Source organism: Physeter macrocephalus, chromosome 17, assembly GCF_002837175.3.
Source record: "Physeter macrocephalus isolate SW-GA chromosome 17, ASM283717v5, whole genome shotgun sequence".
NCBI lineage: Eukaryota > Metazoa > Chordata > Mammalia > Artiodactyla > Physeteridae > Physeter > Physeter macrocephalus.
In genome coordinates this window covers 43,915,913-43,932,594 of record NC_041230.1, presented here as the reverse complement: position 1 = coordinate 43,932,594, position 16,682 = coordinate 43,915,913, and the positions used below count along the sequence as shown (strand labels likewise).

The 16,682-nt window shown below is 45.1% G+C and overlaps 1 protein-coding gene across 3 annotated transcripts in view; it reads right to left on the bottom strand.

Annotated features, from left to right (window-relative positions):
* ZNRF1 (zinc and ring finger 1) overlaps positions 1-16,682 on the bottom strand; it is a 103,222-nt gene that overhangs the window by 31,777 nt on the left and 54,763 nt on the right. The window lies entirely within an intron of this gene.

Below are 16,682 nucleotides of genomic sequence, written 5' to 3'. Positions count from 1 at the left end.
TGACTTTGTTGTAAAGCAGAAACCAACACACCATTGCAAAGCAATTATACTCCAATAAAGATGTTAAAAAAAAAAAAAAAAGTATTTCCCATGGACCCTCCAGACACAAAGCATGGGCAAGAAGGGTCATCGATTCTAAGCTCCCTGAAACAGTGAATGATTTCTATCAAGACATGGAAAGTGCGCTATTATACTAGACTGGTTCAGACTACTTGGGAGTCTGGGAGACAAAAATGGGAGTGGGGGAATGCGGGGGAGCAAGGAGGGCAGAGGAAGAGATTCCAACGTGGTAGCAAGAACGTGGCACTACCTCCTAAATCTTTACTCCTAATAGTTCCAAGGTTAAAAAAAGTCTGGGATCTCCTAATGATACATAGTCTGGCTGGCTGGCAAGCAAAACATTAGTAATATGCTGTTAACATGAAAACCAAGTATATGTCAGTGGACAAAATAGAAAGCACTAAGCAGTCTCTGTACTGGACCTTACACATGTATGTTTATGGGGAATGGGAAGGCCATGCCAACTGGGAATTAAATTCTTTCTTCACTCTGCTATTTTGCCTTGATGACTATGTTTACATAGGTTTTTACATTCCCTTATTTCGTCAAGTCAGCACATCGACCTCTCCAAATATTGGCATTAAGAACGTAAATATTGACAAGTATCACTAACTGAAATCTATGGAAGACAGGAGAATTAAAACACAAGCAGCCAAACAGAATGGAACGAGGTGGATAGGAGTCAGAAGTCCAGCATTCAAGTCATGAATTCTGGGGCCAAGGGGAATTGGCCTAACCTCTCTGATCTTCCACTTTCTCCTGGAAAACAGGAATAATTTTACCAACCTAGCCACTAGATGAGAACATATGTGTAAATAGCTATAGAAATGTCTGGTTAGCAGAATAATGGTCCCCCAAAGGTGCCCACATCCTACTCCCTGGAAGCTGCAAATGTTATCTTGTATGGTGGAAAGGGCTTTGCAGATGTGATAAATTACGGATTTTAAAATGGGAGACTATCCTGGATCACTGAGGTGGGCCCAATGGAATCACAGGGCTCTTTATTAGGGAAAGGAGACAGAGCCAGGGAAGCAGGTGTCAGAGAGAGATTTGAAAATGCTAGCTGCCGGCTTTGAAGACGGATGAAGGGGCCATGAGCCAAGGAAAGCCGGCGGCCTCTAGGAGCTGGAAAAGGAAGTGGGGAGTGGGGTCCTCCTCTGGAACCTCCACAAGAAATGCAATCCTGGCAACACCTTGACCATTTCAGAATTTCACCTCCAAAAACGTAAGAGAATAAATTTGTGTTGTGATAATTTGTTACACCAGTAACAGGAAACCAATGCAAAATATAATAGGAGATGTGGTTATTTTCCTAAAGGATCAACTTTTTTTTTTTTTTTGGCTGCACTGGGTCTTCGTTGCTGCGACCTGGGGCTACTCTTCATTGCGGTGTGCAGGCTTCTCATTGCAGTGGCGTCTCTTGTTGCAGGGCACGGGCTCTAGGCATGCAGGCTTCAGTAGTTGTGGCACGTGGGCTCAATAGCTGCGGCTCGCAGGTTCAAGAGCTCAGGCTCAGTAGTTGTGGTGCACGGGCTTAGCTGCTCCGTGGCATGTGGGATCTTCCCGGACCAGGGCTCGAACCCATGTCCTCTGCATTGGCAGGCGGATCCTTAACCACTGCACCTCCAGGGAAGCCCCAAGGATCAACTTTTTAAAGGCGGAAGTTACTGGGGTTCCCTGGCTGTACGGAAAATTACTGAAGCATGGCATCTTCTCTTGGTGCATCACTGAAAAGTGTACAGCTAAGGTATGTGCCACACTCAAGCAGGATGAGCAACTAAGTGAGTCAGTCTGTCTGTTCACTCATTTTTATTCCAGTTATTAAGTGGTAAGGAAACAAGGCAAGACATTAAATATAATTTCTACCCTCAAGGAACTGATGATCTACTAGAGAAGAAGAGAGAAGACAAGGCCTCAGGGCTCTCATTTTTTCCGCCATTTTCAGAGCCTTAAGTGACTGACGGTGTAGGGAATGTATCTGACACGCAGCCTCATGACTGGACGCTCCTGGAACACACGTCAGGGGATCCATCAGCCTCCTGAAATAACATGCCAGGTTCTGCTGATAGCTGTGTTTTTCTCAGGAATGAATCTGTAGATTCAGATTTAAAATCCAAAAGTTCAGAACCATTTGGAAAACAATAGAAAGACTGTAAATAGATGAAAGCATGTTAAAACAGATATCTGAGGACAGTCCAAACATTTGTGACTTACTTTTAGCCTGGAGAAGAGGGAACTCCAAGGGAAAAAGGAAATTGAACCAGGGCCTCCTCTCCCTCATGATCAGGGTCACTTAATATTTGCTAAAGCATACCAGAGGGCCCTTTACAACAAGTTCTATTAGATGCATTTTCCCTCTCTACTGAGTCAGCATACATGCACTAGTCCCCATCATACACAATACTCTCTCAATCCCACCCTCACTTTTAACAACTGTCCCATTTACAATGAAAAGCACCTTCAAAGAGTTGTCTGCAATGGCCTTCTTCACTCCCTCTCCCTCCATTCCCTCTTGAACTACTCCAATCCCCCAAATCGCTCTTACGAAGGTTACCAATGACTTCCACATGGTGGTGTCTGAAAGTCAATTCTCCAGTAATCAGCAGCATCTGAGAAAGGTGACCCTCCTCCTCCCCCTGCTCCCCCCGTGCTGTTGCACTTGCTTTTTGGTCCCCCACAAAGACTCTCTCTCTGACATCTGCCCGTTCCCGCTCACCTTCCTAGACAACCGTCTAAAACAGCCACCACTCTTAATCCACTCCCCCTTCAATTCACTTTTTCTTCTTAGCACTCACCACCGCTACACCTGCTGCCACTCCCACTACAATATAAGCTCCCTGAAGGCAGTCTTTTTCTTTCATTGCTGTGTCCCTAGAGTGTGGCATATGATAGGCTGGCTCTCGAAAACACCTGTTGGATGAATAAATACCGCACTTTGTGGAACTGTGTGAAAAAGGGCCAGCTGTATAACCGGAAAGAGATAACAAATTACGGGTATGTCAGACTGTTTGAGTCCATTCCCAGCAGAGGTTACTCTCCTCTACCACTCAAGGCTCCAGCAACTGCCATACCACAGCGAGGGTTTAAGTGGGATCATGTCGGTTCAAAAGCCACCGCAGTCATGCTGCTTCCTGCCCAACCCCGTGGTCCTGATGAGCGTGCGGAAAATAATCACACGTGCATGTGCACAAACTGCAGGCACCCCTGCCACCAGCACTGGGCTGTGGAGCGGATGTGGTGCTTCGTTCGGTTGCCACCTGGGCAGGCCTTGAAAGTTCTGGGGACAGGAAAAAGGGCTGATCTTTTCTCCTGCCCCCAAACCAAGTCATGCTGAGCTAGAACACCCTCAAGTTTCTCATTCCTCCTACCGACAAGAGCAGGCAGGGCCCCGCCTCCCCATCCTGCCTCCTAAGGGCAGTGCCCAGAGGCGGTGGAAGAACAGCACGGGGGGACCTGGGCTTTCTACCCCAGGTAGGGGCTGCCTAGGAACTCAATAGCCATTTCCTGTACAGGAGGGCTTCTGAATGCTTCAGCAGTCTGACAGATATACTTCCTTTTATAAAGCCTTTTTATTATGGAAAATTTCAGACAAACAAAAAATAGGACATAATGAGCTCCCAGGTACTCATCACCTGGGTTTAACAGTGATCAACTCAGGGTCAATTCTGTCTCATTTTCCCCTGGGATGTCCTTGTCTTGGTTTGCAGGGACAAGCGTGGTTTAAACTTGTCCTGGTGTAATTAAAAGCCCCCTCTTTCAGGATGAACTGGTTTGCTGGGCAGAAATCGAGACACAGATGTGGAGAACAAACATATGGACACCAAGGGGGGAAAGCTGCAGGGGTGGGGTGGGATGGATTGGGAGATTGGGATTGACATGTAGACACTAATATGTATAAAATGGATAACTAATTAGAACGTGCTGTATAAAAAATAAATAAAATAAAATTCAAAAAAAAAAAGCCCCCTCTTTCAGTCTCAAACATGCCGGGGACTGGACAGCAAATTATATGGTCACCTGATCGTTACCTCACCCACTATCCCCAACACCTGGATCATTTTGAAGCCAATTACAGACAATAATTTTATCCATAAATATTTCACCATGTGAAAGGTTTTAATACAGCTCAGCACTCTTTAGACACCAACTCACGGACCACTGTGCTCTCTCAACACTCTTGCTGGGGGCTTTCGTGTCTCATAAGTGGGGAGCCAAGAAGGAGGAAGAGGTATGGGCCCCCCCGAAAGGCTCTGTGCTGTATGCCCTTGCACTCGGGCCCTCCACACCCACTTTGTGGCCTGACGGCATGCCTCCAGCTCACGGACTGGGCTGCCAAGCACATGGAGAAGTCAAACGTGTGCTCATGCCGGCCCAACTCCGTTGTATGGCCTCCTTCCACTACACCATGCTGCCTCCATACAAGAGGTCTAGAAACAGCCACGGACAACAGCGCACCAGAACAACCCTGAGCAGTCGCAGATCATTTTGTATGTGGACACAAAAGGAGCAGAGTGAGTCTGAACTATTCAGAGAAAAGAAACTCAAACTTCAAACTGACCCACAAGAGACTAAGCCCCAACCTTTGTCTCTGTTCTCTGGACGGTATCACTGCAAGACTCCAGAGCCAGGCTAAAAGCTGCAGCAGCCTAAGCAACATACCTTCCTAGCACTTAGGAGAAAATGGAGAGAAATGGGATACAATCACCTCTTTTGAATCGCCAGAAGAAATGATCGTAGAAAGTTCACTGGTCTATGATCCCGCAAGCCCACTCCCGGTATGTTTCCCTGAGAAATCCTCCCACAGGCCAATCAGAAGGCAGCAGAGGAAGTTCACTGCAGCACAGAGCCGGGTAGCAGTGAGCTGCAGGCAGCCCGGATGAGGAACGGGAATGGGTAAGTGCCACGTGGAGCCTGTACACTGTGAAGTGGTGTGCAGCAGGCATCAGTAATGGACTAAACATACACAGGAGAGATACGAACACAGTGCCGAGTAAAGTTACACAAAGGATCTGGAGCACCAAGCCATTTAAGTTAAAGATGTGTGTACGTGATCAACAAAAATTCAAATCCAAAAACAAAAATAAAAACTCCACATATGCACACAAAGCAACAATTCCTAATACACCAATAAGAGAATATATATCAAGCACATTTGCATGGTTGACTACAGAGGGGAGGGGAATGGAGAACAGGAAGAAATGAGAGGAAATCAATGTAGAGGTGACTAAAACCAAGAGAACAGCCTTACCCAGACCAATGACAATATGCCACAAATTGAGCAACAGCGTTAGCTTAACCCTCTGCACCAGAGGGAGGTTTAAAAATAAAGAAAAAAAGGAAAGGAAAGGGGAAAAAAAGCTCATTATTGCAAAAGCCAGCAAATAATCAACTTGCCTGGTCCCAATTTTTTATTTATTTATTTATTTATTTATTTATGGCTGCGTTGGGTCTTTGTTGCTGCGTGCAGGCTTTCTCTAGTTGCGGCGAGCGGGGGCTACTCTTCATTGTGGTGTGCGGGCTTCTCATTGCGGTGGGTGCTCTTGTTGCGGAGCACGGACTCTAGGCACACGGGCTTCAGTAGTTGTGGCACGTGGGCTCAGTAGTTGTGGCTCACGGGCTTAGTTGCTCCGCGGCATGCGGGATCTTCCCGGACCAGGGCTCAAATCCGTGTCCCCTGCACTGGCAGGCGGACTCTCAACCACTGTGCCACCAGGGAAGTCCCCTGGTCTCAATTTTTAAAATGCCATCTTTCACCCGCCTAGATAACTGGTTGACAAATGGTCCAGGACTGGGGAGGGAGAGAGCAGAGGGACTGTAAAAGGAAGCCTCACTCCTCGTTGCTGACACACAGGAAGGGCATGAAGAAGGGCAGCGCCTGGGCTTCATCACTGGGCCAACACGGTCCCTGCATCTCAGAGGTGAAGGCAGGAGCTCCATCCACTGCAATGCCTCCTCTCGGTGTGGGCCAGGGACTGCTGGTCCCAAAGGCATTGGCTTCCAGTTGGATGACTCATGCCAGAGCTCTGTTTACATTTTTTACCTGCAAAAGGATGGGGGGTTGATAGGACAATCTAAACCTAAAACTGCTCTCTGCTCTAAAACTTGGTGCTTTTGTGTGAGTGCGTGTGTGACAACATAGCTAATCCTATGTGTTAAACTGCTAATGCTCAATTTTATGCATAGGCCGCTGTCTCTAGCGGGTGGACACTGGAGGATGAATCCGTTTTCTACACTTAGGGGGCTGCTCAGTCACTGAGGCCAAAAGTCATGTGAATGGAGAGAAGCAGGCCTGGGCCAGGCTACGCTGCCAACCCCTGGTAAACATTAAGGTCCCCTGTGCTACTGGGGCCTCTGGGCTGGCTGCCCAAAGGGCCATCTGGTGGACTCAGAATCCAGAAGGGACCTCTGGTCGACTCAACTGTGAACAATTATTTATCTTGATTACCTAGTTTTTTGGCGTCTCCTCACACGTTGTGCCCAATCCTGGTGGAAAAGTATATGGATTAAAAACATCTCGGGGGGCTTCCCTGGTGGCATAGTGGCTAAGAATCTGCCTGCCAATGCAGGGGACACAGGTTCGAGCCCTGGTCAGGGAAGATCCCACATGCCGCGGAGCAACTAAGCCCATGCACCACAACAACTGAAGCCTGCGCACCTAGAGCCCGTGCTCCACAACAAGAGAAGCCACCACAGTGAGAAGCCCGTGCACCTCAATGAAGAGTAGCCCCAGCTCGCCGCAACTAGAGAAAGCCTGCGCACAGCAACAAAGACCCAATGCAACCAAAAACAAATAATAAATAAATAAATTAATTAAAAACAAAACAAAACAAAACATCTCGGGGACCTCCCTGGTGGTCCAGTGGTTAAGACTCCGCACTTCCAGGGCAGGGGGCACGGGTCTGATCCCTGGTTGGGAACTAAGATCCCACATGCCGCGCGGTGTGGCCCAAAAAAGAAAAAGATTTCTAATGGATTAATTCTCTTGGATTTTTTTTATCCTAGAAGTGAGAGGAATGAGTGCAAAAGTAGTTAACGATGATGGTCAAGTTTCTGGCTTCAGAAATTGAGTAGATAGTGGTTTTCATGGACATATGAATCCTTGAAGGAGGACGGCTGACAGAAAGGGAGCGCAGGGATAAAGATGATGGTTCAGTTTGGGACATATCACGTTTGGGGAATGCGAGGGAAATGGAAATAGAGCTATCTGGTGTATCTGCTGTAAGGAACTGAGGGCCCAGAGAGAAGATCTGGACTGGAGATATGGAATAGGCTAGAAACAGTTTAAAAAAAAAAAAAAAAAAAAAGGCAAAAAAAGCCATGGGAACAGATAAGCCCAGTCCAGGAGAACGTATAAGGATCCAAATCTGAGGCTTGAGGGAAAATAACGTTTAAGGGACTACACTTAAAACACGTGTGCAAATATGGCAGATACCAGAAGTAAAAGGGAGCAGCTAAGAATCATATTTATAGCACATATCCCTGGGGTCCAGAACAAAAAATAAAAACACAAATGAAGTTCTCCAACTGTAGACATCTATCTGTAAAGCAACCCTTCTTGCCTTCTTTCTTTTTGTTCTTTTTTATTTCCCCCCTTTCTCTGGCCCCATTGGTCCTCCTCAGGCATCAGGTTGATTCCATCCACTTGCTGAATGAAACCAGGGAGGAGGGAGTGGACCCCCATGTTTCTTGAGTGCACTCAAAATAACTTGGTGAGGGAGCTTCAGGTCCATTTCACAGAAGAGGAAAAAGGGTCAGACAAGTAAGGAAATAGATACAAGGTGCAAAGGGAAGTGTGTTCTTACAGCCTTAGCTACCAGGGCCAACTCCTAAGCTTGGATTAGGGAGATTACATTTCAAGCCCTGGAGGGAGGCAGGATACAGGGCTGGAGATGCGGACCTTGCTGTACAGACTCCAGACCCTAGAACAATCTTGGGCCTCCATTCACGGCCTCGGCTGGTAATGGAGACCCTCACACACACCTGGGGCTCTCTTCCTCCAGAGGTCACACTCCAGAACTAGATCACTGGGTCTTTAACTTCTTGGGCTGACAAATGTTTGAGTTTGGCTTTAGTAGGCAAAACCAATCAACCAGATCAACCATAAACAAGGAACAGCGGGTATGGATTAGAACCCAACTTGGCCTCCTGAGAAAGGAATTCGTCACAGGAGTACGGCTGCCCCACCGCCTGCTCTCCACACAGACTGAGACCCCCGCCCCGGCCTGGCAAGCCACCTTCTTTCTTCCCACTGCTGGGGATGGCGTAATGCTTGCGGATTTTTTTCCCCAGTCACTTAAGCATATTATGAAATGTTCGCCAATTCTAACTGCCACCCTCCTCCAGCTGAAGGCTTTCCCAGCGTGCTGTCCTCTCGGGGAAAGCTGGCACTGAACTCTAAACTCTGAGGCCAGTTTTATGTGACAGAAAAGGGTTTTATTTTTAAAACATATTTCTGGATTAAAATATTTATATCTTAAGGCTTTTTTTTCTTTACATCTACACTATTTTGAGATCTACTTTTTCATTTTAAAATACATTTTCTTCCATGGAAATAATACAATCTCCCTCATCTCTTTTAAGAAACGGTTATGTAGGACCCTACTGTATGGAGCCAGAATTTATTTAGCTAATTTCCTACAGCTAGACGTTTAGTAGTGTCCTCAGTTTTTCAGTAACAGGAACCACGCTGCGTCTTGGCAGCACCTGAGCATCTTGGGCACTTGTCCAGTTTCATCCTTGGGCGAGTTTCACAAAGTAAAACTGCTTAGTTAAGGCACAGATACTTTACAACCACCACCAGTACAACAGGGGAAAAGGACAAGTCCCCACTTCAACTCCCCAGAGGTAATTATTGATAATTAGCTTACATTTTGACACCTTGCAGATGGCTTTATTCTACCCTCACGTGTCTGTGAGCGGAGGCTGGCTGACTGGTTTCACTGCAAGACGTCAGGCTGCTCCTCCCGGACCTCTGTTTCAATCTTCCGGCGCACTGGTTGATTGGATCACGCTGCACAGTTTACGGCACACTGGTCTGAGCGAGGCCTTTCTCTTGCGTCCTTTCATCCCCAGGGGTCCCTCCATCCTCCTCCCTGCAGACCTTCTCCCCTGGGAGCGACCATTTAAATCTACTTTATGTGCATCCTCTGCTTTATAGGTGTGCTTGCAAAATGTGGATGGTTATTTTGGCTATGTGACTTTCTTATTTTTTTTTTCCTCTTTATCCTTCCCATCAGCAAACAAATATGCTAATATTTCTCTAATTTTGGAAAAATGACTTCTCTTGACTCCACTTCACCTGACAGCTATCTCGCCATTTCTCTGCATGGCTTTGTATCAAAAACTTCTCCAGAAGGTTGTCTAGGGCTTCCCTGGTGGCGCAGTGGTTGAGAGTCCGCCTGCCGATGCAGGGGACGCGGGTTCGCGCCCCGGTCCGGGAAGATCCCACGTGCCGCGGAGCGGCTGGGCCCGTGAGCCATGACCACTGAGCCTGCGTGTCCGGACCCTGTACTCCGCAACAGGAGAGGCCCGCGTACCGCAAAAAAAAAAAAAAAAAAAAAAAAAAAAAAGTTGTCTATACTCAATAACGCCTTTCTTCCCTCTCACCCTAAACCCACTCCAATCAGATTTTTTTCCCCTTTACCACTCCATCAAAACTGCTTTGTCAAGGGCACCACTGGCATCCACGCTGCCACACCTAACAGTCACCTTTCGGTCCTCGTCTACCTGAGCTCTCACAGGAGCAGGGCCAGGTCATCTCTCCCTTCTCAGTGACTCACTGTCTTTACTTGGCTTCTAAACTGTGCTCCTTTAGTTGTCCTCTCACCTCACTGGTTGCTCTGTCTCCTTTTCTGTTTCTTCCTCTTCCTCCCAACCAATAAGAATGGTCTATGCTTCAAGGCTCAGTCCTGACACCCCATTATTCTCTTTCTACATCCTCTCCCTTCTGAGTCTCAAAGCTTTAAATACCATCTGTGTTTTTGTGCCTTATTTGTGCTTTACAAAGTTCCTCCGTGCTCCTGTGACACAAAGATACTCTGCACTTTTCCCTACTTTTTTATAATCCCTTATCTGCAAACCTCAGGGCTAGAGGAGTTTTGGAATTCAGATGGTTCCAGACTTAAGAAAGGTGATGTCATGTAATACTCCTAATTAACGTCTAGGACAGCACATATTATACACATTAATAGTTTTGAAGTGACGCACCAAGGAAATAATTGATTAAGGTAAGGATCACCAATGGATAATAAAACCATTAGATATTATCATCAGAACACTAAAATAATTTGGTTGTTGGAGAACAGGATATTTGCAAGTCACCAATGAATCTCCCTGTAAGTAACTTGCTAACTGCAAAGAGAAAAAAAAAGTACTTTTACAAGGGAAAGATCTGGCAGTCACCATCTTAACCAAATTATCAAACTTAACAGAACTATGGTGGAAAAACCTGGCATTCATTACATGTTTCCTTATGTCATACAATACGAAGTACATAGCAACAACACCTATATTCTTGTCAAAAATGTTTAAATTGAAACTAATCCAGACCTCGCCTCCAGTTTACAAAGAAATACAAAGGATAGTATCTAGAGAAACAGGTTAAATGACACCATGAGAAAACAATCAGACAAATCCAGAATGAGGGACATTCTCTAAATCGGTTGGTTCTGGTCGTCACAAGAAGTCAATGTCATACACACACACACAAACACACACACACACAGAGTTCTGGATCAAGAGAAATGAAAGAAACATACCAACCAAATACAATGTATGAACCCTGGCTGGATCTTAGTTGAATAAAACCATATAAAAATGTATATTTTGGGTCTCTTTAAGGCCAAATATCCTTCAAATTAGAATCACTCTAAGGTCTGAAAAGAGAGAGAATGAGTTAGGACCAGGAAGAGGATTCAGCTGTTCTCCCAACACGCTATATATAGCAGGAGGAAGGCCCCCTTCAGAAGGAATCGATGATTCCTTGCTTCATGTCCTTATAGTTTTGTTTCTGCCTGTATTATGGCACTTCTTGCTGCCTGTCCTGCGTCATATTTTTTTGTGTATGTTTGTTTCTCCCACACTAGATGGTTCCCAAGGACAGCAAACACATCTACTTTTGTATTTTTCATAGTGACTTACAATAGTAGGTGTTCAATAATGTTCACTAAACATCAGTCAATGAACAGTAAACAAATAATGTTCAAATGCTCCATAAACATGTGTTGAGTGGGGAAAAACATTTTGGGGATAATTGGGGAAGTCTGAATATGGGTATTAGATGATATTATGGAGTTACTGTTAACTTTTTAAAATGTGACTATTATGATTCTGTAGGAAAATGTCCTTTTCCTTAGGAAATACCTATTCTTAGCAGTATATACAGATAAAGTATCACAATGTTTGCGACATTTCAAATGGTTCAGCAAAAAAAGAAAAAATATATACATATACACATATATAGATAAAGCAAATACAGCAAATTGATAAGCATTGAGTTCAGGTAGTAGATATACAGGTGCCCACTGGACTATCCTTTTAACTTTTCTGAATGTTTGAAAGTTTTCATAACAGTCTGAAAAAACACTGCAGTGAAATATGTGACATTCACATTAAGCAGGATAAATAAATGATTATAAAGAGCCTCACCTCAACTCAAGTTTTGCTGCCATGTGGGTTATCAAAGAGCTTTTGGTTTTCAGAGCTTTCTGGATTTCACATTTGTGGATAAGGGATACTGGGCCTCTATTAATTTTGTGGTATTACCACTTTCATTTAGGCCTTGAATTCTTCCAGAACCTACCATTGTATGTGATATTATGTGGCGATCTGGTTTATGTTTTTCCATCTAGTAAGTCGATTTTCCCAACACTATCTACTGAGCAATCCATCCTTTCCTCATTGATTTGTGGTACCTTTTTATAGTATATTAAGTTCTAATATATACATGGGTCTATTTCTGAGATCTTTATCCTATTCCGTTTTTGTCTATTACCTGTTCTTGCATAGATACCATACTGCTTTTAGTACGATGGCTTGGTAGCTTACAGTATCTGGTGCCGAAGTCCCCTTTTTCTTTCTAAAAGTTGGCTTTGTTATTTCAAATGCATTTAAGAATAAAAGTTCTTCCCCCCAAAATCCAGTTATAATTCTGAATGGAACTTCAATTTGGGCAGACTCTGTTTTCCAAAGATGGCTGCACCAGTACATGTTTCATCCCACATGCTCTTTTTACAATGATATTAACATTCTTCTATTGATATATGGAGTCTATGTTCCCTTCCCTTCTACCTATAGTGACCTTCACAACCTGCCTCAATCAATAATGTGCAGAGGTGATGCTACGTGACTTCCAAGGCTGCATCCAAAAAGGCTTCCCCCTGGTTCTCTCTTAGAACAAGGGATGTGGGAGCCCTGAGCCAATGTGTAAGAAGTCCAGCTACCCTGAAGGCACCATGCTGGGGAGATCAAGCAGAAAGCTTGCACATAAACAGAGATGCCCACGGATCCCCAGCTGCTCAAGCCCCAACTGCTTGAGCCCTCCCAGACCAGGCACTGACATGCGAGTGCAAAGCCTCTGCAATGGTTCCATCCATAGCCATCATCTGACTGCAACCTCACGGGAGGCCCGAAGGACAAAGATGCTGGGAGAGCTGACTACCAAAAGCTGTGAGAGAGAATGATTATTCTTGTTTTAAGCTATTATGTTTTGTAGTAATTTGTTACTCCATACTTACTGGGATAGCACTGAATTTATAAATCAATGTTTAAGGAAGATTATGATCTGTATAATATTAGATCTCATGCAGGAATACAGAATATCTTTCCATTTATTTGACTTTCCCATATAGGTTCTATATAGTCTTGTTTCTGGGCTTCCCTGGTGGAGCAGTGGTTGAGAGCCCGCCTGCCGAAGCAGGGGACACGGGTTCGTGCCCCCAGTCCGGGAAGATCCCACATGCCGCGGACCGGCTGGGCCCATGAGCCACGGCCGCTGAGCCTGCGCGTCCGGAGCCTGTGCTCCGCAATGGGAGAGGCCACAACAGTGAGAGGCTCGCGTACCGGAAAAAAAAGAAAAAAAGAAAAAAAAATATATATATATATATATATTCTTGTTTCTGTTAAATACCAGAAACTTTATGGTTTCTTCTGTTATTATTTCTTAAATTTTGAGTTGATTATTGTAGCATAGGGAAATACAATTTAATTTGATAGCTTCATCTTGTATCTGATTATATCATGTGAAAATAAAGTGTTATCTCTTCCCTTCCAACTCCTACATTTAATTTCTTCTTCTTTCCTTAATCTGTTGATTTGGACCTCCAGTAAATGAAACAAAGTTTCTTCAATTAAATATAATGTTTGCTATAGATTTCTTTTTTTTTAACAACTTTATTGGAGTATAACTGTTTTACAATGGTGCGTTAGTTTCTGCTTTACAACAATGCTTTCTGTTATATAACTTCTGTAAAATTAAGGAAGTTCCTTTTATCATTATTTTATTGAGTATTTAAAACATAAAATGCTACTGAATTTATCAAATTATTTTTCTGTATCAACTGAGATCATGTTTTCCCTCCTTTTGTCTATTGATATGATAGGTTTTCTGATGCTGAACTATCCTAGTAATTTGGGGGAAAACAGTACTTGTTTGTACATGTTCCCAATACACTATTGAATTGGTTAGCTGATATTTTATTTTGGGATTTTGGTAACAGAAGTGCCAGGCAGCTTTTTCATTTGTGACCAAACATTAGTATCTACAGATCTTTCCTCTGCAGTAAGTTCAGTTTCTTCAAGCACAGATCCTTCGAACTCTTGCCTCTACTCTAGGAGTTCTGGAATTGAACAGGACAGGAAGTTTGGAGCCTCTTGGTACAGTATGGATTCTCATCCGATCCTCCTGCCTCTGGTTTGGTACCTCACTCCCACCTTCCCTTCCTTGGTGTCTGGCCAAGTCCATAAACCCCCGCTCAGTTTCTCTAGAGACGACACCTCCCAACTGTTGCAAAGCTGGGAAAGTAGCGTCACCTAATGGAGGAGAAGATCAGACTTCAGACTTTCACACTATCCTTACTCAGACTTTCACACTATCTCCTTACTTTCCAGGTTAATGGAGGTCTGGTTAATAATTTGTAGAATGTCCATATGATGGGCTATTAGCCAAGATAAAAAGGCAAAACTTCTGTATACTAATTTGTCCACAAATTGAATTTAAAAAAAAAAAAAAAAGCAAGTTGCAGAACAATATGTAGAGTGTGACGCCCTTAAAAAACAAAGAAACCCACAAGCAACCCACACATGCTTGCAGAAGCATAAGCACGGACACACGTCTGCAGACACACCCACGTTTCACAGCGGCTACCTGGTCACCCACAGACCAGGAGACTGTGACAGGAGAAGAGACACAAGCTTTTACTTTCAACACTCTGTATTATTTGATTTTGTGATAATGAACTCAGATTACTTTCACAATCACAAGAACCAAAGAAGATTTTTTTGTTACGTCCTCCCACTGCCTAACCCCCACCCCAATTATCCCTGGATCTCAGTGAAAATCATAGTGGTTGAAACTGCTACTTACTAAGAAGGCAAAACCAGCGGGGCTGGGCCTGGACGAATGACTCCAGCTGAAAAAACCTGGGGGCATCAGCACAAGGTTGCTACTTAGCACAACCGGCTCTGCAACAAGCCCAGGCGGGAGCAGCGCAGAGCCTCCCCAGGCTTTCGTATCATTTCTGCTTCCCTCTTCCCTGTTTTCAGCCCTGGCTGCCTGCCTTTAGCACGTGTTATACTATAATTACCAAAGCAAGGGGACTGGTATAGCTTCTCGCCCCACGAAAGTGCATTCCCTTCTCCCTTATTTGAAGGCACAAGAGCTACTGAGCAAGGGCCACAGCAGCAAGGCCCATCCCTCGCTAAGATAAGGTGAGAAACACCCTGTGCCTCCAGGAAGAGCAGCTGCATCGTGTGAATTCACTGAACACCGCACTCCCGAGTGACCAGCTCCGAGCCCCGCACACCAGCTGGTTTTCCCAGCGCCTTTCCCAGGGCCCTCCGCGGGGCATGGGACAGGCACATGTGGTGCGAGGGAGGACACACGGTGAGCCCAGGGCAGGGCGGCGCAGTCCCAAAGAGCCACTTTGGCTCTCACCGATGCAAGACACGCCAGTGCCAAGTGCTGCAAGAATCGCCAAGAGCAGCCAGGAAAGGTCTCAGGGCTCTTACCACAGCAGCTCTGAGTCTGCTGCTCATGTACGGGAGAAATTGTCAGGAATAATACTCCTATACTGCTTCGGGTATCTATAAGTATAGAGGAAGAACTATAAAGATAATGTTTTAACAAAAATCCTGAGCTGGGAGACAACCTCCACTCCTCCTCTAGTCCACCTGGCAGGAGGCAGACACACACAGGCAGGTCACAGCCAGCTTGTCCCCACCTTTACCCTGAGGACAAAAGCGGTGACTCTTTGGACCCAAAGTTTCCTCCCCTCATTCTGATAGGAAAGGGTCCCCCCCTAACCAGATGAGCCAAGTGGCAGGGGGACAACCCCCCCTCTCTGACAGCTGCAGAACTTCAGAGCTCACAAAGTGACCTCACAGACTTCATCATCCACTCTCAAAGCCACAAGTGCACTGTCTCCATTCATTTATTAATTCAAACATTTACAAGTATAGATCAAGATCTTTGGGCTGAAATTTAAAATATACACATGAAATGCCACCATATATTTTTTAAAGTAACATAACATGAACACTTATCCAAGGAAAAGGTGAACCCAGCGGGGTGGGGTGGGAGGGGAGTCGGAGATGAAGGGGGATAAGGTCAAAGTAAAACCAAGTGGAGCCTGGCTGTCAACACCCACCCCAATCTAGGCTGGAATGTACCCCTGGCCTCCAGGAATGTGAATACCCCTCACCACCACCAGGCTGGAGGCTCCTTCCCGACCTCCCTGAAGGCACTCCTTGTGTATCTCCTGGCTCCAAGTGCCCAGCTTGCAGCCTGTGTGGTGGGAAAGGGACTAAGCAGGAAGCTAAAATATGAGCATTCTCATCAAGGGGTAAATCTTGACATTTCTGAGTCTCCAGTTTTTCACCTGTAAAGCGAGGAGACTGGCTTATGCGTCAAGATTCCTTCTAATTCTAAGGCTTATGGATTTAAAGTTAGTGATGACTGTGGGTCCCCTTCAGTTCAGGAAGGCCCTTGGTTTCTTCTGCCCCTGAGGAAAGGCAGTATTATTTCCAGGTGAACTAAAGGAGTTGGGTAGCCCCAGGCCTCACATATGGTAAATATTCTAAAATATTTTCAGAATTGATACCCCTGCTCAAAAAAAAAAAATTGGGAAAATGGCCCCTATTAGAAAAGGCAAGGAGGTATTTGCTATTTACATGCTGACTGTTAAACCTCTCCATGGACCAACATGCACCATCCTTCCCCCAACCCCCCCTCACGAAGCCTCCATCACCTACAGTCACCTGAAGGAGAGATGGTCTCACAAAGAACTCAGGTGCATGTGGCCAAAGCTGCTATGAAAAGGTAAAGACATATTCCATATTTGCAGTCCTTTTTACTTAGCTCTTTTGTGTGTGTGTGTGTGTGTGTGTGTGTGTGTGTGTGTGTGTGT